Below are 27658 nucleotides of genomic sequence, written 5' to 3' on the forward strand. Positions count from 1 at the left end.
CCAGATCTTCTTAATATAATGACATAAAGTGGAAAAGTGGTGAATCTTTAACCAAACCACTCATGCTACTATGGATAATAGGTTGGACAAGTGGTTGACCTTAACTTTAAACCCCACATGTAAGAAACATCGTGGGTTTAAGGTATTTCAATGGCTCCTAGCATCTTAGAGACATGGTGCAACTTGCTTCTTTTCATGTTTCAATGAAGCCTATCTTCGTCAAATTCTAGATCATCCTTCTCTCCATCTTTCAATCGAACCTAGCTTGGACAAGTGGTGGACCTTTGCTTCTCTCTATGTTTCCATAGAGTTACCTTGGACAAATGGTGGACCTTGGAACCAAAACCCCATGTAAAAGCTATCATGGTCATTCCAAGTGGTGAGAAAGAATACCCTTTAATATATAGCCTTATAGGTTGGAGAAGTGGTCGACGTTAAAACCCAGATCCTGTCAATATAATAACATAGAGTGGAACAGTGGTGAATGTTGAGAGCAAACCACTCATGCTACTACGGATAATAGGTTGGACAAGTGGTGGACGCTGAATGTAAACCCACCATTTACAAAATATCGTGGGTTTCAGGTATTTCAATGGAGCCTAGCGTCTTGGAGACATGGTGCAGCTTTCTTCTCTCCATGTTTCAATGGATCCTATCTTGGACAAATGGTGGAGCATCCTTCTCTCCATGTTTCAATGTAGACTAGCTTGAACAAGTCGTGGACCTTTGCTTCTCTCTATGTTTCAATAGAGTTAGCTTGGACAATTGGTGGACCTTGGAACCAAACCCCCATGTAAAACCTATCATGGTAACTCCAAGTAGTGAGAAAGAATAATGCTTAAGATATTGCCTTATAGGTTTGACAAGTGGTGGACCTTAACACCCATATATTCTTAACATAATGACATAGAGTGGAAAACTGGTGAATCTTGAGACCAAACCATTCATGCTACTAGCGATAATAGGTTGGACATGTGATGGACCTTGAATGTAAACCCCCCAGGTACGAAATATCGTGGGTTTAAGGTATTTCAATGGAGCCTAGCAGCTTGGAGACATGGTGCAACTTGCTTCTCTTCATGTTTCAATGGAGCCTATCTTGGACAAATGGTGGAGCATCCTTCTGTCCATGTTTCAATGGAGCCTAGCTTGGACAAGTGGTGGACCTTTGCTTCTCTCTATGTTTCCATAGAGTTACCTTGGACAAGTGGTTGACCTTGACTCTAAACCCCACATGTAAAAAATATCGTGGGTTGATGGTATTTCAATGGATCCTAGCACCTTGGAGACATGGTGCAAGTTGCTTCTTTTCATATTTCAATGAAGCCTATCTTCGACAAATTGTGGATCATCCTTCGCTCCATGTTTCAATGGAGCCTAGCTTGGACAAGTGGTGGACCTTTGCTTCTCTCTATGTTTCCATAGAGTTAGCTTGGACAAGTGGTGGACCTTGGAACCAAATCCCCATGTAAAACATATCATGGTCATTCCAAGTGGTGAGAAAGAGTACCCTTTAAGATATAGCCTTATAGGTTGGACAAGTGGTCAACCTTAAAACCCAGATCTTGTTAATATAATGACATAGAGTGGAAATGTGGTGAATCTTGAGACCAAACCACTCATGCTAATAAGGATAGTAGGTTGGACAAGTGGTGGACCCCTGCTTCTCTCTATGTTTCCATAGAGTTAGCTTGGACAAGTGGTGGACCTTGGAACCAAACCCCCATGTAAAACAAATCATGGTCATTCCAAGTGGTGAGAAAGAATACCCTTTAAGATATAGCCTTATAGGTTGGACAAGTGGTCGACCTTAAAACCCAGATCTTGTTAATATAATGACATAGAGTGGAAAAGTGGTGAATCTTGAGACCAAACCACTCATGCTAATAAGGATAATAGGTTGGACAAGTGGTGCACCTTGAATGTAAACCACCCATGTACGAAATATCCTCGGTTTAAGGTATTTTAATGGAGCCTAGTGGCTTGGAGACATGGTTCAGGTTGCTTCTCTCCATGTGTCAATGGATCCTATCTTATAGAAATGGTGAAGCATCCTTCTCTCCATGCTTCAATGGAGCATAGCTTGGACAAGTGGTGGACCTTTGCTTCTCTCTATGTTTTAGTAGAGTTAGCTTGGACAAGTGGTGGACCTTGAAACCAAACCCCCATGTAAAACCTAGCATGGTAACTCCAAGTGATGAGAATAATGTTTAAGATATAGCCTTATAGGGTGGACAAGTGGTTGCCCTTAACACCCAAATATTCTTAATATAATGACATAGAGTGGAAAACTGGTGAATCTTGAGACCAAACCACTCATGCTACTAGAGATAATAGGTTGGAGAAGTGGTGGACCTTGAATGTAAAACCCCCAAGTACGAAATATCATGGGTTTAAGGTATTTCAATGCAGGCTACCATCTTGGAGACATGGTGTAGCTTGCTTCTCTTCATGTTTCAATGGAGCCTATCTTGGAAAAATGGTGGAGCATCCTCCTGTCTATGTTTGAATGGACCCTAGCTTCGACAATTGGTGGACCTTGGAACCAAACCCCCATGTTAAACCTACCATGGTCACTCCAAGTGGCGAGAAAGAATACCCTTTAAGATATAGCCTTATAGGTTGGACAAGTGGTGGAGCTTAACACCCAGATCTTCTTAATATAATGACATAGAGTACAAAAGTGGTGAATATTGAGACCAGACCACTCATGCTACTAGGGATAATAAGTTGGACAAGTGGTTCACCATGAATTTAAACCCCACATGTACAAAATATCATGGGTTTAAGATATTTCAATAGATCCTAGCATCTTGGAGACTTAGTGCTGCTTACTTCTCTTCATGTTTCAATGAAGCCTATCTTCGACAAATGGTGGATCATCCTTCTCTCCATGTTTCAATGGAGCCTAGCTTGGACAAGTGGTGGACCTTGGAACCAAACCCCCATGTAAAACATATCATGGTCATTCCAAGTGGTGAGAAAGAATACCCTTTAAGATATAGTCTTTTAGGTTGGACATGTGGTCGACCTTAAAACCCAGATCTTCTTAATATAATGACATAGAGTGGAAAAATTGTGAGTCTTAAGACCAAACCACTCATGCTACTAAGGATAATAGTCTGGACAAGTGGTGGACCTTGAATGTAAACCCCCCATGTAGGAAATCACGTGGGTTTAAGATATTTCAATGGAACCTAGCAGCTTGGAGACATGGTGCATCTTGATTTTCTTCACGTTTGAATGGAGCCTATCTTGGACAAATGGTGGAGCATCCTTCTCTCCATGTTTCAATGGAGCCTAGCTTGGATAAGTGGTGGACCTTTGCTTGTCTCTATGTTTCAATAGAGTTACCCTGGACAAGTGGTGGACTTTCTAATCAAACACCATGTAGAACCTATCATGGTAACTCCAAGTGGTGAGAAAGAATAACGTTTAAGATATAGCCTAATACGTTGGACAAGTGGTGGACCTTAACACCGAGATAGAGTGGAAAAGTGGTGAATCTTGAAACCAAAGCACTCATGCTACTAGACATAATAGGTTGGACAAGTGGTGGACCTTGAATGTAAACCCCCCATGTATGAAATATCGTGGCTTTAAGGTATTTTAATCGATCCTAGTATCTTGGAGACATGGTGCAGTTTGCTTCTCTTCATGTTTCAATGGAGCCTATCGTAGACAATTGGTGGAGTATCCTTGTCTCCATGTTTCAATGGACCCTAGCTTGGACAAGTGGTGGACCTTTGCTTCTCTCTATGTTTCAATAGAGTTAGCTTGGACAAGTGGTGGACCTTGGAACCAAACCCCTATGTTAAACCTATCATGGTCACTCCAAGTGGAGAGATAGAATACCCTTTAGGATATATCCTTATAGTTTGGACAAGTGGTCGACCTTAAAACCCAGATCTTCTTAATATAATGACATAGAGTGGAAAAGTGGTGAATCTTGAGACCAGAATACTCATGTTACTAGCGATAAGAAGTTGGATAAGTGGTAGACCTTGAATGTAAACCCTCCATGTACTAAATATCGTGGGTTTAAGGTATTTCAATGGAGCCTATCATCCTAGATACATGGTGCAACTTGCCTCTCTTTATGTTTCAATGGAGCCTATCTTGGACAAATGGTGGAGCATCCTTCTCTCCATGTTTCAATGGACCCTAGCTTGGACAAGTGATGGACCTTTGCTTCTCGCTATGTGTCAATAGAGTTAGCTTGGACAAGTGGTGGACCTTGGAACCAAACCCCCATGTAAACCTATCATGGTCACTACAAGTGGCGAGAAAGAATACCCTTTAAGATATAGGCCCCATTTTTTAAAGGGTCCATTTGCAAGCACTATTTGCCGCGGGCCATGCACCAACCTTCTATTTCCATTTATCTGACAATTGTGACAGCTTTTACACCAATGTTAAACATCCACATGCAAACTTGGCCAAACATACCCCACAAGCAAAATCTTCTTCACAGTTAATTCTTGGGCAAAATGATCACCACATGCCTCTTCATGCAAACCTTTTAGAACGGCTGGATTTTCCTCGATAGTTGGTACTCTTCTGTACACTTGATCCTTCCCTCTTTGGTAGAGCAATCCTTCTAGGAAGAGATACGCGTTTGCCTTCTTCATGAGTCTCCTCTTCTGAGCCTTCGTGAAGTCTTGTGGAAACTCACCCTCCAAAATGTAGCCAATAATGGGAGTCAATGACTCCAATCCCTGGTATCTCAGTTGCTTGACAGCTGCTACCACCATGATGACCTGCACTTCTTTCTTGACACATGTAACAGCTTGTTGTACAAGTAAATCGGCATCTTCATTTTGTTTCCTAGGAATATGATATAGTTGCACTTCTTCAAACTGATTAAACATCCTACGAATGGCATGAACTTTTGTCCTTAAGCTTTCATTCTTGCATGCCCAAATGCCTAAAATCTGTTTAACAATGAGAAGTGCATCTCCCTTTACCATGACACGTTTTATCCCTTGGCCAATGCACATCTTCAAACCATGAAGTAGTGTATCGTATTCTGCTTCATTGTTGCTAGTTGAACCTGGTAGATTGACCTTCTCTTTCAAGACCACCTCTCCACTTGGGTTGAGCAACACTAGCCCTCCCCTTGCTTTTCCTGTGACTTGTCGAAAAGCTCCATCAAAGAACAAGGTAAAAGCATTAGGAATACTTTTAGGTGGTGGCAATGGTAGGGTCTTTACTTCAGGCACCTTAATCTCCTTCTCATGTACCCTATAAGTAAGGATCCCTGCCAATTGTGCATGCACACTATCTTCTACATTGAAAGAGTATTGGAACTCTTGCAATTCCATAATACACTTTGAGATCCTAGTGCTAAGATTCATTTGAGATGACACCCAAGGAAACAAATTTTCTGCAGTGAGAATTACAAAAGGTTTTGGTAGCAAGTAAGATCTAAACTTTCTCACCGCAAACATGAGAGAAAGCATCATGAGTTCTGCCTCTGTGTAGTCTCTCTCTAAAGCATTCATGACCCTACTAGCAAAGTAGATGGGTCGCATTCTGGTACTGTGAGGATCTTGTTGTAGCAAAACCGCACCAATTGTTTCTTTCGCAACACTAGAGCTAACAAAGAATGTGTACTCCCAACAAGGAGGCATGAGTGTTGGTAGCTCTGACAAAATGACTTTAATGTTACAAAAGTACTCTTCAAGCTCATCAGACCATGCAAATTCTACTTGTTGTGTCAACTTTTGCAAAGGATGAAGCAACTCCAAAGCTAAGTGAATAAAGCGTGACATATACTTCACCTTTTGAATGAATGATATTACCTCTTTGAGATTCGTGGGTGATGGGAGCTCAATAAGAGCCTTTTCCTTTGAAGGATCCACCTCAATGCCTTTATAGGAAACCTTGTGACGAAGCAAGATCACTTTATCCTCACCTACGTGACATTTGTCGGGGTTGAGTTGACCTCCCATGTCGTAGAGCTTCTTTAAACCTTCTTCTACCTTTTGTAGATGCAATGATTTTGAGCTATAAATGCAGAAATCATCAATGAACACCCTAATTTACTTTCCAAAGAATGCTTGAAACACCATGTTCATGAAATGTTGGAATGTTGCAGGAGCATTTGTCAGACTAAATGGCATGAATCTAAAAGAATAACAACCCCAAGGAGTGATGAAGGTTGTTTTGAATTGATCTTCCAATGCGATACCTATTTGAAAGTAACCCGAGTAGCCATCACACACAATGTACTTCTCATGACCAGCTACCTCATTTAGTATTTCAACCTGAAATGGGAGGGGAAAGTGATCTCTTTTTGTTGCCTCATTGAGTGGACGGTAATCCACACACACCCTCCACTTGCCGTTTTTCTTAGGAGTGACAACAACGGGAGAGACCCACTCTGAATTCTCCACTGGATAAATGAAACCTGCTGCTAGAAGCTTTCTTACCTCCTTGAGTAAATCCTGCTCCTTGATGACTCCTAGCCTTCGTAGCTTCTGAGCCTTAGGTGTGTCCCCTGGCTTCAACTCAATTTTGTGTTGAACAGCATCTACTCCACGCACATCGGTGTAGTCTTTAGCAAAAGGTCTAGGAAATTTCCTTAGCACACATTTGAACTCCTCTCTTTCGTCCTTTGTAAGTGTTGTAGACAACATACCTTCTAACATTCCTTCATCTTGCACATTTTGGTTCTCTTGGGAACCTACCTCTTCCAAACCTGGGCAAGAGGTCTCTTGGTTGGTTGGCTTAAACCTTATCCCCATGACTTCAATGGAAGACTCCTCTTCAGTAATGCTACCGCTACTTTCTTCTTCTGAAGTGTTATCGGTCCAATCTTCTTCCGTCTCACTTTGAGATGATTCTTCATGGAGCTCCTCTTGGAGTTGCTACTTCATGTCAAAGACAACCTTCTTATGATTGTCATTTCTGCAAATTAGCTTTCCACTCTCCCAATCCTGCAAAGCTCGCATTTTCATTAGCCATGGTCTCCCTATGATAAATGGGTAACCATTTCCTTTGGTAGACATAACATAAAAATCTACCGCCTTCTTAATGCCAAAGGCCTCCACAAAGACATTTTCACAAATGCCTACGCACCTAGATTTGCTATTGTTTGCCATCGTCACTTTGATTTCAGGTGTCTCATGGATGTGCATGCCTAGTCTTTGCATGAGTACCTCTGTCATGATGCAAATTTGTGCACCCCCATCCACTAGGCCTTTCCTAACCAATCTTCCTTTGATGTAACAATCTAGCACAGGTGTAATATCCTCATTCATTTCAGCATGTGCAATTTTTACAACAGGAACACTCTCTCTTATCTTTCTCCTAGTGCTAACTGCCTTTGTTAAATCCCTCCTAACTTGTGGGCATAATGCAAGAAAGTGAGGCCATGAGATATCAGGACCCTTACCTCTCATGTCTTCCAACAAGTTGTATGGAGCCATACCATGTCCAAGAGGAAAGTCTTGGAGGTTAATACGACGTCGCTTCCTCTTGGTTTCCTTGGTTTCTTTTGCCTTGTTTTCTCGTCCATGGTCACTTTGTGATGTAACCCCTTCTTTCTCCTTACCTTTCCCTCGGCCACGCTTAATGCCACTTGCTTCCATGTCAACCTCATTTGAGTTTGTCACCTCTACCACATGCACATTTGGGTCTGGCAAATGTGGAACTCCTTCCACTCCTTGTGGAGGTGGTCTTGCTCCATTTGTCCTGTGTAGAAGCCATGGTTGCTGACTAGTTCCTTCACCTGCATTCATCACTGGGTAATTCAAGTTAGGTCTCCCTCGCTCCCCACGGGGCCAAGGACAATTATACATCCCATGTCTAGACTCTCCGCAATTCCAACATTGCAAGACTCTCCTAGGTCGTGGTGGATCTCGCTCTTCTGACTTCTTTGCTTGTCCCTTTGGACCTACAGCTTGTGCAAGGTGAATTGACAGGCTACTTAAGGATTCATTTAACTTCTCAATCACTTCCGCCGTTACCTCAAGAAGCTCCCTAGATGTTGATGTTTGTGACTTACCTTTGGGTTTCAAACCTTCTATTGGAACCTCTCCCCTTAAGCACTTGAGTTTTCTATATTTCTCAGCAGCCCTAGTTTCAGCTGTATCAAAGGTAGCAGGTGCACCCGCCTCAACTTTTACCTTAAGGTCAGGAAAGAGTCCAGCTATGAACCTCTCCTTCTTGAGAAATTCTGCACCATCATCAGGGTTAGCAACATTTCTCACCCATACAGCCCAAAGACGTAGAAACTCTTGTTTGTACAAGTAGTAGTCATCTAAGTCTTTTTGCTTATGCGAAACAATGTCTTGCCATAGTTTTTGAGTGTTTTGGGGATCAAAGAAGTATCTCTTGAAATGATTGACAACTTCCATGTAATTTCCTTTTACTTCCTCAGGCAAAGAGTCAAACCAAGTGCTAGCATCTTTCCTAAGGACTACCTCAAACATTTCTACATGTTCTTGATCAGTTACTATCCTCTTGATACGACAAGACATCTTGAAATTTGCCAAAAATAATTATGCATCCTCTCCAGGCTCTCCAAAGAAAAGAGGATATCCAGACATTTGGTGTTGGTTCTCCATTGAATTGATTTCAAAGTGACGCGTTTTTGTTTTTTCTTTCTTTAAAAGATCTACACAATAATATTCTCTAAATTGCAATCTATTCTACAACAAAATAAAAATATTCACATCAAATGACCTATGATAATCAATGAGAGGTAGGATGACAGGGTTTGGTGACGCGAGAATTTCTCCTACTCTTTGGGCACCAAACATGAACACCATACGTTGTTGAAAATGGATTTTTCTACTAATTGCAATGTTTACTCTAATGTGTGGAGTGAAATGGAAGGGGAAAACCTCTATTCCTGGGTCATTATCCATGGTCTATGCATGACCTAATTCTTAAAACAAAACAAAAATATAGACGTCCAAACTAAGGTCGTACCTAATAAGAGGCAAAATAAAAGGATTTACTGAAGCGTTTATCTCAGCCAACCTACAAGGGCCCAAAATACTACGAATTACTCGTTGAAATTGTAACTTAGTACTAACAATTATGTGCACATTTTGCCTTGCAATGGGAATAAAAGGATCATACAAATTCTAGTGATTCATGCAAGCTACTTGATTATGCTAAAGGTTGAGCGTACACAAAACATACACAAGCCGTCCTCCGTGGGGGCACCAAAATTGAGGCGGTCCGGGGCGGGCAACAAGAGAGGCGACCTCTAAGCACCCTCAAGACTCCCATGCTGCTCAATTGGGGCTGGGGCAACCACAAGCACAACACAACAACAAACCCACAGCCAAACCCAAACAAGATAGGGGCACCACCTAGTTATGGTATGCGAACTAGAACGCAAGAGAGATTTTAGCACAACCAAGAAGATGCACCACACAACACAACACAAGCAACCTCACACCAAGACACACACAAAATGAACGAGAGAGAGCTAGAGCAAAGGGAAGAGAGAGAGGAAAGGATCTTGCGTAATACCTTATTTGTGACTTGCAAATGGAGATGTTTCGTTATGATGCTATCGTAGAACTTGTACAAAACTCACTCAATGCTTAGTGATTGCTAAACATTGCCAAAACACACACGCACACAGTCTTAGGGTGTGGGAGACCTCTCACCACAATACCCTCTTACAATGGATAAAAGCTGGCAATGAAAAACACACTAAAACACTTTCTAAAATCAAGATCAATCGATAAAAACTCAAAATACACAAGTCACCTTGAATTCACCAAACCGTATTGCACAAATGGAAGGACGAAGATTTGAACATCGAATCACACCTTTGATGCACCAAACCTCAATTTATTGATGATGAAGGAGCATATACAATAGTGGTTTTGAGATTTGTGGAACTCACGCTCTCTCACTTGCAATGTGCAGCTTGAAGGCTTCTCTCACACCAAGAGTGAAGCTCACAAGTGGTTGCTACACCTAAGTCTCTCCTCATGCATAGAGTGTTGGGATGCTATGTGAGATATTGGAGGTTGTTTTACAAGAAGGAGAGGGGCCTATTTATAGGTTGGAGACCCCTCATTAAGATTATTGGAAATCCTAATTTACAAGCTAACAAATTAGGATTATGATTTTTTTGAATATCAAAACATTGCGGGCCTTCTTTGTCTGCTTGAGTCATGGGTGTGGGCTCAAAAGAGAGCATTATTGATGGTAGATAAGGTGAAATTAAGTAAGGAGAGAGAGAGAGAGAGAGAGAGTTACTATACACATGTCTTGAGGTGAGGTGTCTTTTATGGTTAGGTTAATGGCTATTTTGTGTTAGTATGTTAGTGGTTAGTGTTAGTAATCACTAGCAAATTAATGATATATTTACAATGGGTAGAATGGGGGGAATGGTTGAAGTAAGAAGGTTGAATGAGGTGAGCAAATCCTTGTGATGGTGAAGGTTGAAGATGTTTTGGACTTACTTGTGTAGGTTCTCAAAATGACTATCGATCTTCTTCTTCGTCTTCCCTTCTTCACGCCACCGCCGCCAAGGTTGATTATCCTGATGAAAATGGTAATTCTGTTGATGAGATCTCTTGATTTGCAGAGGTTAATCATGGTACACATGCTGAATTTATGTATATATATAAGGAGTAAGATGGAATTGTACTTTGGAGATAATAGAGAGAGGCATAGAGATGGTGTATGTACATGGAGAGTTCATATGAGAGCTATGAAAGTAAGTAGGGAGGTTAATGGTGAAGAAGGTGAGAGAAACCATTGAAGGTACAGGTTTGAGTGAGGGATTGAGAGGAATGTGTGTGTGTGTGTGTGTGTAGAAGTGTCGAAAGAGGTGATAGAAGACTATGGGCTACTTGTGAGAAAAGTGGGCAGACTGGGGTCCACTCAAAAACTCATAGCTCACCGGTGGTTACTCCAAAAATCATGAAAAACTTTGAGGTGATTATTCAAAGAGTGGGCTACATTTTCACTTTTGACCACCTCTCCAAATTCGGAGTGGAGATAGGTGCCAAAACTCTCACCAAAAAGACTTTTGTATGCCTGCAAAAGTCTTTTAGTGGCCCCCTGCTTTGTTGAATTTGTACAATGCATCCAAGAGTGAGCCCCTCCTTTGTCATATCATAATACAAAGCATCCAAGTTGCCCTTGACCCATGCATGGAGGAGGATTATTGGTGAATAAAGAAATATATACATGGTGGGACTAGAGTATGGACTATTCATGGACTTTAGCTCAATGAGCACATGGTGTTAGAATAATGAGTAAAAATAATAATAAAAATATGGAGGAATTATGGATATGGAAAGATATTGGAATCATATGATATGGTCCCTCTTTGTATTATTTTGGGTGAAAGAGGAAAAGGTATGCAAGTAAATAATATAATAAACGTGACCAATGAGTAGAAATCAATTTTTTGTTTTCACGAGTGTGAGGGTGAAAATGTGGGAGTGATTTGTATAAAGGAAAAATATAATGTTAGAGTATGTACATATTGGCAAAAAATATACTTATGGTGTAAGAGGATGAAAGAAGGTGTACATAGGTTTAATAAAACACACACCTAAGTATAAATAAAAAAATAAAATACCATAATAATTATAAAAATCCCTATATTTAGGCCATATATATAATGCAATATTTATACACAAATGGGCCATAATATTTTTTATTTTTTTTATTTTTTTTATTTTTTTAATTTATTTGACTCAACTAGCCTAGTGACTAGCTAATTAAGGGTTTTTTAAGAAAATATGGAAAAAGTCTCCTAACTCACACACGCCTATTTACAGTGAAATGGTAGGGATAGCCATAGTGTTTGGGTGATTTTGGTAGGGTGAGGTAGCTCACTATGGCAATTACAGAGAGCCGAAAAATGGCTATCAGTAGTTTTTGCCGTTGAACTTCTCAATCTTGAGCTTCCCTTCCTCCGCCATAACTCCCACTCAATTCAAGGAATCCTTTCCTTGAGATAATTTAGCTACGAGCAAACCTTGATCTGATACCTGTTGTTAGAAAATAAGACGTAGCTAAATAGATTTTTGAGTATATTACTTAATGGAGAGAGATAGATTTCAAACACAAGAGATTATAGAGTAGAGAGAGAGAGAGAGAGAGAGAGAGAGTACACACGATATACGTGGTTCACCCAATGTGGGCTACGTCCACGGGAAAGCAGCCACTCAATGGCTTTAGCACTTGAAAAGAAGAAGTAGTTTACAAAGGAATTAAACCCTTGATAGAGCTCCCATCTTGCTTCACTCTCACCACCTCACACTCACCTTGTTGCATCAACTTCACACTATGAAATGTGTGTAGAAATGGCCTCCTTTTATAGGCCAAAAGGGCTGCCCTCTCTTATGAGAGACAGCCATGTGTAGCCGCCCTTGTGCGAATAAGTCCAAATCAGACCCTCCAATCCGCCCATGTGTGGCCGCCCTTGAGAAGACAAGTCCGCTTTTGAATTCGGCCACCGACCATTGACTTCCGACCACCGGCCATCGGCCATTGACTACCGGCCACTGGCCAATCGACCGGTTGTTTTTCGACCACTTTTCGGCCGCCGTCCGACCATAATATTTAGGCGAAAAAAAAAGTCCTAGTTTAGAAAAGTGGCGGCCCGGGGAGGTCACCTAATAAAAATGTAACCTATCACGTGAGTTCAACAGAAGGGTATTTAAAGTTCTTGAAACTTAGAGAAATATATATACAGAAGGGAATTATTTTTTCAAATTTGAAAAAAAATTTATAGATTATTAAAGAAAAGGGTCCATTATATTCTTAACAAAATTAACAGATAAGAGGTTTTACAAACATGTCTTGAACGCACGTGATATGGTAGTTTTACACATAGTGAACCCCCGAGAGTGGTGGATCTTTGCTTCTCTCCATGTTCCAATGGACCATAGATTAGACAAGTGGTGGACCTTGAAAAACACCCCCCGTATACAACATATTATGGGGTTTTCATGTTTCAATGGCAACTAGCTTGGACAAATGGTAGAGCTTGCTTCTCTTCATGTTTCAATGGATCCAATCTTAGCCAAGTGGTGGACCTTGAAACAAGACCCCCCCCCCCCCCCCCCCCCCCCCCCCCCCCCCCCCATGTACAACGTATCATGGGTTTTGAAAGCACTGGGAGAAAATAATAGCTTTGATAAGTGGTGGACCTTGCTTCTCTCTATGCTTCAATGGAGCTGAGGTTGGACACATGTTGGAGAGAAGATGGTTGCCCATGAAATAAGACCATGCATGCTATAATCAATCATATGTTGTACACATGGTGGACCTTGCAATTGTTTTATATGCCTAACTTGGACAAGTGGAGGATCCTTGATTACCTCCAGATATAAAAAACAAGCCAAGTTTGGACAAGTGTAGTACCACCAAACTAGAATCTCTATGCTACAATAGAGTATAGGTAGGACACGCGGTGAACCTTGATATCAAACCATCCATGCTACTAGAGATGATAGGTTTCACATGTCGTGGAACCTTGTATCAATGTTCTATGTGTAGTTTTTGACTAGTGATAGACCTTGAAACTAATCCCTCTAGGCTACAAGAAAAAAGAGATGGATGAGGAGGCTAGACTACTTTTGTTGCATCAACGCATCCCATGTTACCACATATACTATACGGTTCTTGGATAAGTGTTGGATCTTGTGTCAATGCTCCATGTGTAGCTTAGACAAGTGGTGGACCTTGGTTCTCTCTATGCTTCAAATGGGCAATAGATTGGAGACATAGTGGCCTTTTTTTTTCAATGATTTTATTTTTTGGAAACCTTGGAGGCACCATGTAAGAGGCACTCTAAGTCTTCCATACAATGTACCTAATGAAAAATAAAATAATGATATCTTTCTTTGATCTTGTCATTATTTTATGCATAATATTTTCTTCTTTTTGCATACACAAAGGAGTTAAGTGATATAAAAACTAGATATATTTCACACTATGATTGACATGAAGATCCTTTTGGGACACCAACTTTTCCTATTCCCAAAGATGTAATTTTCCATATTAGTGGTGTGGATTTTGAAGTGCAACTTTCATGTATTCAAGGAAGCTGGTTATGGGCTATTTGTGCATACTACCCTGGAAAGTGGTTTGACTATTCTAAACTATGGAGGGCATAAGTATAGATTTCAAGACTGGAAAAAGATATGCAAAATATTTCCAAGAGCTTATAAATATTCTCTTCTAGAGGATCCAAACATAGAAGAAGAGGAAGATCAATCATACATTGTTGGTTGTGTAGAAGAAGGAAACGTGTCGGGCTATATAAATAGTTCTCACAGTACAAATGTCTGTCCCAACATATGCTATACATTTGATCCAAATTTTCCACCTTGGCATAAATGCACCTCTTCACACATCAAGTCAGAAGAATATGGCCATGTATGCATTGAGACTATTTGTCAAGTTGAAGCAGGAGAAGAGTTGTTTGCTGACTATGACTTTACTTGACATTGTAAAGTATTGTACATGGATGGAAATCTCAAGTACATGCATCATTTTAATTTTTCATGGATGAAATCTCAAGTGAATATAACATTTGATTATTGTTTAGTTTATGCTCAACGAGAATCTAGAGTGCTCTTATGTTTTGTGTGTTGTCTAACTTATTTGACTACCTTGGCCATAGAATCTTGATTCTACTCTAGATTTGTGATAAATATTACCAAAATTTAATCAATGTCTAGGTTGGAGAAGTGGTGGGTCTTCAAACATTACTGTTTTAAACAAGTGGAGTTATCTTACTTGAATAAGTGGTGGACTTTGAATCCAAATCTAAGCCAAATCTCTAATTGTTTGTTTGTAGTCTAGGTTGGACATTTGGTGGACCTTGTATCCATGTTTCCTCAACAAAGTTGTGGCTTTTAGTTTTCACTTTAAGTACTCATCTTTAATAAAGTGTAGGATGGAAAATGTTGAGTTAGTAGATTGTATTTTAGACAAGTGGTGTTTTGTAAACGAATGTTGAAAATGGTTGCAAGGATTCTAGCAACAACTTTATCTTAAATAAATTTCTTAGTAGGAGTTCTACATGTAAATATGGTGAATAAAATTCTAGTGATTTTGAGATACCATTTGTGTGTGTGTTTTCTTAGATTCACAAACTGGGATGGATAATGCTCCTATGGTTCAGTCAACAACTATAGAATCCATAGATTCTATGGTTTCTGAAGTGCCGAAGATGGATGATATTTCTATACTAGAGTCTAGTGTTGTGCAATTTGAGCAAGCTTGCAATAATGAGAACCAAGAAATCGATGCTTCAAAAATGCAACATACATCAAAAGAGACTGAAAAGTCCACTCATGAGCTATTGCCAATTGCTACTACTTCATGTAGTGTAGATGTTGAGAAATCCATGCTTACAATTATATTGGATTTAAATGGTCTATTGTTGAAACGTTCCCCTCAACCATCCTCACACCACAACTCAGTGCAAATGGATTCAAAACGATATATTATACTCAGGTCAGGTTGCGCCAATTCTTGAAGACTATTTTATAGAGGTTTAATGTTTCAATTTGGTCGACAGCCTACTAGGAATAATGTGTATCAAATCCTTGCAGCACTAAACAACTTAGCTGAGGATACATTGCCTTTCTTTGCAATTTGGTCGCAAGATGTTTGCTACACCGCTCAAACTCAAAAATTGTTTAGACCTAACAATCCAAACATTGAGGCAATGTTCAAGCCTCTAGCCAGAATTTCCATGGGGTTTGAATGTGATCCACAAAGAGCACTGCTTATTGATGACTCTCCTTACAAGGGATGTATTTCACCAGCAAACAATTGCATTTTTCCACCACAATTTGATGCTGAGAAGATGGTTGACAATATGCTCTTGGAGGAGCTACTGCCATACTTGATTCAACTTGATGAGAGAAGGTATGTGCGTGATTTAATTTCTTCTAATCGTTATGGACAACCTATAGTGACAAATGATAGTGAATACAAACAAATCATGGAGTATTGGAAGCAGAAAAATGATGTTTGGTCAACTAAGGTGTTCTTTACAAGAAGAATACCACCTACAAAAGGTGACAGAGATGAAACTATCATTGAAGACGCAAGTGACACAAGCCACCGCAATGAAATGAGAAGAGCCCAAATACGAGAGATCTTGGCAAAGGATCATACACCCATTGAAAGCATCAAGGCATCACAACTGACCACTTTAGCTAGGAAATTGGCTTGTAACACAAAAGGAGTTTTGAAGGTAGCCACAGAAAAGGCTTATATAAATAAGGTGAAAGCTGAGAACAATCTTCTAAGGTTGGATAGAAACAAACCCTAAGGTACTAGTGACATGTCATATATTCTCGATACACATGCTTGAACACTCATGTGCATGGTATCTCTTTCTTTTTATTCCTTCCTGCAAGATCTTACAAGGATACTACTAGATAGAGCTCAATAGAGATTTTGATATTTTTGCTCAAAATAATGAAGTAGTCACCTGCATTTTTTGTTTATCAATTTCTTGAGAGACTTTATTTTAATTTGTAATCATCAAATAAAATGAAAAGTATCCTTCTTATTAAGATTGTTGATCTTTTTCTTGTTCAAAACTTTCAATTGTGATTTATAGTTTTGTTAGCATGAGATTGTGCTTTTTTAGTTTGAAAAAGACTGTCAAAGATCCAAGTCTTTTTGGCTTTACTTAAGTTATTAATGTGAAAGATCCAAGTCTTTTTGCTTTCATTAAGTTATTGATTGTCTATGTTATAGTCCTTAAAACAATATCGGATGGCTTTCTTGCTCCCATGTCTCACATTGGTCTTTAGGTAAGACAAGTGGTGACCTTGAAAGTATGGTCTCATATCTCGATCAAGTGAAGAGACATGAAGCTTAAATAACACTACTATGTATCTAACTTGTTAAACTCCATCGAGACAAAGATACTAGAGTGCCAAATTGCAGTCTAGTTTAAGTGAAAATCCATTTGAGCTAATTAAAACTTATAGTGCCTCATTTTTATAGGATTCTACCCCATCAAGGAAGTTAGAATCTAGCACAAACCAATTAAGACTTTTTTGGAGCCTAGATAGGAAAATTCGTGGAACTTAAGAAACTTATTATTGAGTTAGAGTCTAGTTTATATAAGCAAAAAAACTTCAAACTAGCACTTGACTTTCTTACTATTCAATATTCAAAGTCCCTTGAGGCTAACAAATTACATACCTACTTGTAACCTAGCTAATGAGTAAGTATATAGATCTAAGCAAGTATATATAATGAGTATTCAAACTAATAAACCAAGGGATGAGAGTAGGAAGGTCCACTACTTGTCCAAGCTCATCTCTAGACAACAGAGAAAGATGCTAGTTCTACTAATTATCTAGTTATAGGCATGGAGAAATGATAGAAGGTTGACCACTTGTCCAACCTATCATCTCTAGTAAGATGGGAGGTTTGGCCTTAAGATTCACCATGTAACCAACCTATACATCATTGTATTATGAAGAGTAGAAAAGCAAAGCTCCACCACTTGTTCTAGCTAGTTCTAAAATCCCATGGAGATAAGCAAGCTCCACCATTTGTCGAAGCTCTCTTCCATTAAAACATGAAAAAACTCAGCTATGTTGTACAGGGGGGACGTTTTTCCAAGGTCCACCACTTGTCCAAGCTAGGATCCATTAAAACATGGAAATAAACAAAGCTCCACTACTCGTCCAACCTTTAGAGTTTCAAAGTGTATGGGTTGTCTAAACTAGGTATGGGAAAATAATTGAAGGTCCACCACTTGAAACATGGAGAGAAGCAAGTTCCACCATGTCTCCAATATGCTAGACTTTATTGAAACACCCTAAACCCATGATATTTTGTACATAGGGGATGTGCATTCAAGGTCCACCACTTGTCCAACCTAGTATCCCTAGTAGCTTGATAAGTTTGGTCTCAAGATTCACCACTTGTCCACTCTATGTCATTGTATTAAAAAGGATTGGGTGTTAAGGTCCACCACTTGTCCAACCTATAAGGTTATATTTTAAATGGTTTTTTTTCTCACAACTTGAACTACCCATGATATGTTTTACATGGGGATTTTGTTTCAATGTCCGCCACTTGTCCAAGCTAACTCTATTGAAACATAGAGAGAACCAAAGGTCCACCACTTGTCCAAGCTAGGCTATATTGAAACACGGAGAGAAGGATGCTCCACCATTTCTCCAAGATAGGCTTCATTGAAACATGGAGAGAAGCAATCTCCACCATGTCTCCAAGCTAGGATCCATTTAAATACCCTAAACCTATTTTATTTTGTACATGGGGGGTTTTATTTCAAGGCCCACCACTTGTCTAACCTATTATCCCTAGTAGCATGAGTGTTTTGGTCTCAAGATACACCACGTGTACACTCTATGTCATTCTATTAAGAAGAACTATGTATTAAGGTCCACCACTTGTCCAGCCTATAAGGTTATATCTTAAATGGCATCCTTTCTCACCACTTGAAATGCCCATGATATGTTTTACATGGGGGTTTCATTCCAAGGTCCACCACTTGTCCAAGCTAACTCTATTCAAACATAGAGAGAAGCAAAGGTCCACCACTTGTCTAAGCTAACTCTATTCAAACATAGAGAGAAGCAAAGGTTCACTACTTGTCAAAGCTAGGCTCAGTTGAAACATGGAGAGAAGTAACCTCCATTACTTTTTCAAGATAGTGATAGCCGTTTTTCGGCTCTCCGTAATCGCCATAGTGAGCACCCACCCTACCAAAATCACCCAAACATTGTGGCTATCCCTATTATTTCACTGTATATAGGTGTGTGTGAGTTAGGGGACTTTTCCCATATCTTTTTAAAAACCCTTAATTAGCTAGTCACTGGGCTAGTTGAGCCAAAAAAATAAAAAATATATAAAAAATATAAGTATATTATGGCCCATTTGTGTGTAAATATTTCATTGTATATAGGGCCTAAATAAAAGGATTTTTCATAATTATTTTGGTATTTATTTAAATATTTCTACCTATGGTGTGTTATTTATGCTATGTACATTGACTCACCATTAACATATTTTTTCTTACAATTTTGCATACTCTTTATTCCATATAAAAATAATTTCATGCAACTTTCTCTTATTTTTGGTGTAACTCCATCCCAACAAAAGTCCAAAAAAACTAGTTTTATTTATGCGTATATTTTTTCACTATTGTGATTTTTCCTTCCTACATCTATTCTCTTTTACCTTTATAAATTAGAACACCAAAAATATTCATCTTTTTATGGTAGACTTATAATGAGAGAGATTTATTTTGACCCCTTTATATTTTTTCCACCTCTATTATTTATATTTGACATGTACATTTTTTTTTAGACCCCTAAATATTTGATTTTCTTAGTTGTACTATTCACTTATATCATGATCTCAACAATATCTTCAATTATAGACCTACCAAATAAGGTCAAGGGTATGTGGCATGCATGCATGCACCATGGGCAGCTCACTCTTGGAGGTATTCAAAAGAATCATCCAAAGAAGGACCTCACAAGAATCTTGTACAGTGGAAAAAACAGTCGGTGTTACTGAATTTTTAAAGATCACATGCTCCCCGAATTTGGAAAGGTGATACCAAAAAAAGGTGTACCTCGTGAGCTGTACTTTCACCTCAAATTGTTTCATATTTTTTTGAGCTATGAGCTGTGATCTATGATTTTATTGGTGGACCCCATTTTGCCCATGCTATGCAGCCACACTCCCTCTTCCACTTTATCATTTTCCTCTTTCACACACACTCCTCCCTCTCCTTCCCACTCCCAAACCTACAACTCCCATGTCCTAATTCACCCTCTTTACCATTGCCACATCTCTCACACCTCCATAGCCTTCATCCTCCATTTCTACACCCTATGTGTCCCCCTTTCTCACTACATATATTTCCATATTACCATACTCTCTTCAGCTTTGTAAAGAACTTCAAAAATCAGCAAAAATCCAAAGATAACCTCTGCAAATGAAGGCTTTTATCATGAATTTTCCACGGTTTGAAATAACATAGATTCATTGACACGCACTGCTTCGCCATGCTGACTGCTTCTTCTTCCGGTGCTGTAAAGAGGTGAATGTCAACTTCTCCAAAGCTTCAACCTCTCTTTACAAGCTCATCCCTTCTCTACATTATCTGATCATATATCTCACCATTTGGTGAATGATTTTTTAAATATTTTTTAGTGATAATTACTAACTACTAACCACTAACCTTATTGTAAAATGCACCCTCTACTAGAGTAGGCACTCCCAAATTATTCACTCAATCCTCTCTCCTATCATCCTCAATAATTCTCTTCCCTTGAGCCCACATCCATGTGACTCAAAGGACAAGAGAGACCCACCCTCATTAAAATAAAAATGAAAAATGCATAATATTTATTCCTTCAAATAAACTTGATTACGCCTAATCCTAATCGGGGCTTCTAAAACCTATAAATAGATCTCTTCTCTCCCTTGTAAATCATCACATGATCATACTACACCACACCATTCTCAACACATAACACACCACTCTTCAAGCCTAGTCGTGTAGAGTGTGTGGATCGTGAGTGCTCTATTCCATCACTACACATAGGTGCATGGAGAAGCTTGAAGTTAGTTATGCCATCTAGAGGAGTGGAGTGATGCTATACTCTGCAATCACACTTGTAGCCTACTCTTGTCCATAAATAAGGTTCATAGTTTTGGGTGCAATTGTATGCTGCAACTACGACTCTTCTCTCCAAATTGACTTGATAAGTTGGCTCATCAGGTGGTTGAAGGTATATTGTCCTTGAAGTTTGTTGTGCCATTTCATGCTTGGTGGTTTGAGGGCTTGTTGAATTGTTTGCCTAAAAGGTAAATTGTAAGAGGGTGCTCGGTGAGAGGGCTCCTGTGACCCTAAGACAATTTGTGTATTGGCAACAAGGTCAAGTTTTGTGTTGTCTCTCTATTTCTCATCAAGCTTTGTGTGCATCTAGTCTTTAAGGCTAAGACTGAGTTGCTCAAGTTGCTTTGTGCTCTTTACCTCTCTCTGGCACGGTGAATGTTTGTGTTTGGTGTGTGTGGCTATCTTGCATTCCCCTCTCTTTGTGCGTTTGAGTACAAGGAGATATCATGTGCGTCCTAGTTCGCATCTACAACTAGGTGGTGCCCCTTTTCTTTGTTGGTTTCTGGCTGTGGGTTGTTTTTGTCTCTGATTGTGCTTGTCCCAGCCCCAATTGAGCAGCACGGGAGCCTCGAAGGGTGTTTAGAGGCCGCTCTTCTTGTTGCCCACCCCGGACCGCCTCAAATTGGTGCCCCCACGGAGGACGGCTTGTGTATTTTTGTGAAGGTTCAACCTTTAGCATAATCAAGCATCTTGCATGAATCACGAGAATTTGTATGATCCCTTCATTCCCATTGCAAGGCAAAAGGTAGACATGATTGTTAGTACTAAGTTGCAATTTCAACGTGTAATTCGTAGAATTTTAGGGCCTCTTAGGTTGGCAGAGATAAACGCATCAGTAAATCCTTTTATTTTGCCTCTCATTAGGTACGACCTTAGTTTGGACGTCTATATTTTTGTTTTGTTTTAAGAATTAGGCCATGCATAGACCATGGATAATGGCCCAAGAATAGAGGTTTTCCCCTTTCATTTCACTCCACACATTAGAATAAACATAGCAATTAGTAGAAAAATCCATTTTCAACAACGTATGGTGTTCATGTTTGGTGCCCAAAGAGTAGGAGAAATTCTCGCATCACCAAACCCTATCATCCTGCCTCTTATTGATTATCATAGGTCATTTGATGTGAATATTTTAATTTTGTCGTAGAATAGATTGCAATTTAGAAAACATTATTGTGTAAATTTTTTAAGAAAGAAAAACAAAAACGTGTTGTCACTTTGAAACCGATTCAATGGAGGCCCAACGCCAAATGTCGGGATATCCTCTTTTCTTTGGAGAGCCTGGAGAGGATGCAAAATTATTTTTAGCAAATTTCAAGATGTCTTGTCATATCAAGAGGATAGTAACTGATCAAGAATGTGTAGATATGTTTGAGGTGGTCCTTAGGAAAGATGTTAGCACTTGGTTTGACTCTTTGCCTGAGAAAGTTAAAGGGAATTACACGGAAGTTGTGAATCATTTCAAGAGATACTTCTTTGGTCCCCAAAACACTCAAAAGCTATGGCAAGACATTGTTTCTCAAAAGCAAAAAGACTTAGATGACTACTACTTGTACAAGCAAGAGTTTCTACGTCTTTGGGTTGTATGGGTGAGAAATGTTGCTAACCCTGGTGATGGTGCAGAGTTCCTAAAGAAGGAGAGGTTCATAGCCGGACTCTTTCCTGACCTTAAGATAAAAGTTGAGGCCGGTGCACCTGCTACCTTTGAAGCAGCTGAAACTAGGGCTGCTGAGAAATATAGGAAACTCAAGTGCTTAAGGGGGGAGGTTCCAATAGAAGGTCTTAGACCCAAAGGTAAGTCACAAGCATCAACATCTAGGGAGCTTCCTGAGGTAACGGTGGAAGTGATTGAGAAGTTAAATGAATCTTTAAGCAGCTTGTCAATTCACCTTGCACAAGCTGTAGGTCCAAAGGGACAAGCAAAGAAGTCTAAAGAGCGAGATTCACGACCTAGGAGAGTCTTGCAATGTTGGAATTGCGGTGAGTCTGGACATGGGATGTATAATTGTCCTTGGCCCCGTGGGGAGCAAGGGAGACCTAACTTGAATTACCCAGTGATGAATGCAGGAGAAGAAACTAGTCAGCAACCACGGCTTCTACAAAGGCCAAATGGAGCAAGACCACCTCCACAAGGAGTGGAAGGAGTTCCACCTTTGCCAGACCCAAATATGCATGTAGTAGAGGTGGAAAACTCAAATGAGGTTGACATGGAAGCAAATGGCATTAAGCGTGGCCGAGGAAAAGGTAAAGAGAAAGAAGGAGTCACATCGCAAAGTGATCATGGACGAGAAAAGAAGGCAAAGGAGACCAAGGAAGCTAAGAGGACTCGACGTCGTATCAATCTCCAAGACTTCCCTCTTGGACATGGTATGGCTCCATACAACCTATTGGAAGAGATGAGAGGTAAGGGTCCTAATATCTCATGGCCTCAGTTTCTTGCAATGTGCCCACAAGTTAGGAGGGATTTAACAAAGGCAGTTAGCACTAGGATAAAGGTAAAAGAGAGTGTGCCTGTTGTAAAAATTGCACATGCTGAAATGAATGAGGATATTACACCTTTGCTAGATTGTTACATCAAAGGAAGATTGGTTAGGAAAGGTCTAGTGGATGGGGGTGCACAAATTTGCATCATGACAGAGGGAATCATGCAAAAACTAGGCATGCACATCCATGAGACACTTGAAATTAAAGTCAAGATGGCAAACAGTAGCAAAGCTAGGTGTGTAGGCATTTGTAAAAATGTCTCTGTGGAGGACTTTGGCATTAAGAAGGCAGTGGATTTCTATGTCATGTCTACCAAAGGAAATGGTTACCCATTTATCCTAGGGAGACCATGGCTAATGAAAATGCGAGCTTTGCAGGATTGGGAGAGTGGAAAGCTAATTTGGAGGAATGAAAATCATAAGAAGGTTGTCTTTGACATGAAGGAGCAACGCCAAGAGGAGCTCTATGAAGAATCATTTCAAAGTGAGACGGAGGAAGGCTGGACCGATAGCAGTTCAGAAGGAGAAAGTAGCGGCAGCATTACTGAAGAGGAATCTTCCATCGAAGTCATGGGGGTAAGGTTTAATCCAAACAACCAAGAGACCTCTTACCCAGGTTTGGACGAGGTAGGTTCCCATGAAAACCAAAAAGTGGAAGATGAAAGAATGCTAGAAGGTATGTTATCTACAACACTTACAAAGGATGAAAGAGAGGATCTCAAAGGTGTGTTAAGGAAATTTCCTAGGCTTTTCGCTAAAGACTACACCGATGTGCGTGGAGTAGAGGCTGTTCAACACAAAATTGAGTTAAAGCCAGTGGCCACACCTAAGACTCAAAAGCTACGAAGGCTAGGAGTCATCAAGGAGCAGGCTTTACTCAAGGAGGTAAGAAAGCTTCTAGCAGTAGGTTTCATTTATCCAGTGGAGAATTCAGAGTAGGTCTCTCCCTTTGTTGTCACTCCTAAGAAAAATGGCAAGTGGAGGGTGTGTGTGGATTACCATCCACTCAATGAGGCAACAAAAAGAGATCACTTTCCCCTCCCATTTCAAGATGAGATACTAAATGAGGTAGCTGGTCATGAGAAGTACACTGTGTGTGATGGCTACTCGGGTTACTTTCAAATAGGTATCGCATTGGAAGATCAGTTAAAAACAACCTTCATCACTCCTTGGGGTTGTTATGCTTTTAGAGTCATGCCATTTGGTCTGACAAATGCTCCTGCAACATTCCAACGTTTCATGAACATGGTGTTTCAAGCATTCTTTGGAAAGTCAATTAGGGTGTTCATTGATGATTTGTGCATTTATAGCTCAAAATCATTGCATCTACAAGGGGTAGAAGAAGGTTTAAAGTAGCTCTATGACATGGGAGGTCAACTCAACCCCGACAAATGTCACATAGGTGAGGATGAAGTGATCTTGCTTGGTCACAAGGTTTCCTATAAAGGCATTGAGGAGGATCCTTCAAAGGCAAGGGCTCTTATTGAGCTCCCATCACCCAAGAATCTCAAAGAGGTCATATCATTCATTCAAAAGGTGAAGTATATGTCACGCTTTATTCTCTTAGCTTCGGAGTTGCTTCATCCTTTGCAAAAGTTGACACAACAAGTAGAATTTGCATGCTCTTATGAGCTTGAAGAGTACTTTTGTAACATTAAAGTCATCCTATCAGAGCTACCAACACTCATGCCTCCTTGTTGGGAGTACACATTCTTTGTTAGCTCTAGTGTTGGAAAAGAAACAATTGGAGCGGTTTTGCTACAACAAGATCCCCATAGTACCCGGATGCGACCCATCTACTTTGCTAGTAGGGTCATGAATGCTTTGGAGAGAGGCTACACGGAGGCAGAACTCATGATGATTTCTCTCATGTTTGTGGTGAGAAATTTTAGATCCTACTTGCTACCAAAACCTTTTGTAATTCTCACTGCAGAAAATTTGTTTCCTTGGGTGTCATCTCAAATGAATCTTAGCACTAGGATCTCAAAGTGGATTATGGAATTGCAAGAGTTCCAATACTCTTTCAAGGTAGAAGATAGTGTGCGTACACAATTGGCAGGGATCCTTACTTATAGGGTACATGAGAAGGAGATTAAGGTGCCTGAAATAAAGACCCTATCATTGCCACAACCAAAAAATATTCCTAATGCTTGTACCTCGTTCTTTGATGGAGCTTTTCGACGAGTCACAGGAAAAGCAGGGGGAGGGCTAGTGTTTCTCAACCCAAGTGGGGAGGTGGTTATGAAAGAGAAGGTCAATCTACGAGGTTCAACTAGCAACAATGAAGCAGAATACGACACACTACTTCATGGTTTGAAGATGTGCATTGGCCAAGGGATACAACGTCTCATGGTAAAGGGAGATGCCCTTCTCATTGTTAAACAGATTTTAGGCATTTGGGCATGCAAGAATGAAAGCTTATGGACAAAAGTTCATGCCATTCGTAGGATGTTTAATCACTTTGAAGAAGTGCAACTATATCATATTCCTAGGAAAGAAAATGAAGATGCCGATTTACTTGCACAACAAGTTGTTACATGTGTTGAGAAAGAAGTGCAGGTCATCATGGTGGCAGCAACTGTCAAGCAACCGAGATACCAGGGATTGGAGTCATTGACTCCCATTATTAGCTACATTTTGGAGGGTGAGTTTCCGCAAGACTTCACGAAGGCTCAGAAGAGGAGACTCATGAAAAAGGCAAGCGCGTATCTTTTTTTAGAAGGATCCCTCTATCAAAGAGGGAAGGATCAAGTGTCCAGAAGAGTACCAACTATTGAGGAAATCCCAGCCATTCTAAAAGGTTTGCATGAGGAAGCGTGTGGTGGTCATTTTGCAGAGGAACTCACTACAAAAAAGATTTTGCTTGCCGGATATGTTTGGCCAAGCTTGCACATTGATGTTCAACATTGGTGTAAAAGCTGCCACAATTGTCAGATTAATGGAAACAAGCGTCTGTTACATGGTCCACGTCAGCTAGTCCTTGCAAATGGTCCGTTTGAAAAATGGGTCATTGATGCTATGGGTCCATTGCCCAAGACTAAAAATGGAAAATTGTATATCTTGGTGGTCATAGACTACATGACTAGGTAGGTAGAAGCTCAAAGTGTGGCAAGAGTGAATGAGAAGACAGTTAGCAAGTTTGTGTACACTCACATTTGTTGCAGATTTGGCACACCTTTGGAGATTGTTTCTGATAATGGTCAAGGGTTTAGAAAGGGCTTGCTCACAGAAGTCTGTGAAGAACTTCACATTCTACATTGTCATAGTACACCCTACTATCCCCAATCAAATGGTTTGGTAGAAAAAGCTAATGGTGTCATTGCAGGCATCATTAGAAAGATGGTGAAAAACAAGACAAATTTGTGGGATGACTTCTTGGATGGTGCCTTGTGGGCGTATCGAACCACACATAGGGAAGCCATAGAGTTCACACCATTTCACTTGTTCTATAGTCAAGAGGCTTTACAACCAATTGAGCTCAACATTCCAACAATGCGACTTCATGGCAAAGCAGCACAAGATGATCAAGAAGCATGGATGGATCGACTTCTTACCCTAGCTGAGCTTGAGTGGAAAAGAGAAGCAGCATACGAGTGCTACAAGAGGAAAGCCACACAGACGAAGGAAAATCTTGACAAGAAACTGAAGGACAAAGGCATCAGTGAAGGAGATCTTGTGCTAAGTTAAAAAATCGACTCGATAATCGTTTTGATGCCAAATTTGAAACTAGATGGTAGGGGCCATACATAGTCAAAAAGGCTTTCAACTCAAGTTATTATTAGCTTACGGACTTGAATGGGAAAGAGCACTCCAGGAAGGTAAACGGGTATCGCTTGAAGCCTTATTTGAGTCGCCTTCTACCAAAGGATCTACCAAAGATCTGTCAAAAGGCAGCTATCTCATGTAGGTATTGTTCCGTGAAGCATCAGTGTAACTCAAACCAAACTTTTGAGGGGCCAAACAATGAAGACCTCGTCAAGGACTCTGAAGCACTCTCTTTGGAAAAGATGCTCTCTGATGGTACATGAATATACCATCATCCTGGGGGAGGGCTAATGATATTCGTTTTTCGGCTCTCCGTAATTGCCATAGTGAGTTAACCCACCCTACCAAAATCATCCAAACACTGTGGCTATCCCTACCATTTCACTGTATATAGGTGTGTGTGAGTTAGGGAACTTTTTCCATATCTTCTTAAAAACCCTTAATTAGCTAGTGACTGGGCTAGTTGAGCCAAATATATATATATATATATATATATATATATAATATAATTATATTATGGCCCATTTGTGTGAATATTTCATTGTATATAGGGCTTAAATAAAAGGATTTTTCATAATTATTTTGGTATTTATTTAAATATTTATACATATGGTGTGTTATTTATGCTATGTACATTGACTCACCATTAACATATTTTTTCTTACCATTTTGCATACTCTTTACTCCATATAAAAATAATTTCATGCAAGCTTCTCTTATTTTTGGTGTAACTCCATCCCAACAAAAATCCAAAAAAACTAGTTTT

Source organism: Adiantum capillus-veneris, chromosome 12 (assembly GCF_014529385.1).
Source record: "Adiantum capillus-veneris isolate H3 chromosome 12, ASM1452938v2, whole genome shotgun sequence".
Classification (NCBI taxonomy): domain Eukaryota; kingdom Viridiplantae; phylum Streptophyta; class Polypodiopsida; order Polypodiales; family Pteridaceae; genus Adiantum; species Adiantum capillus-veneris.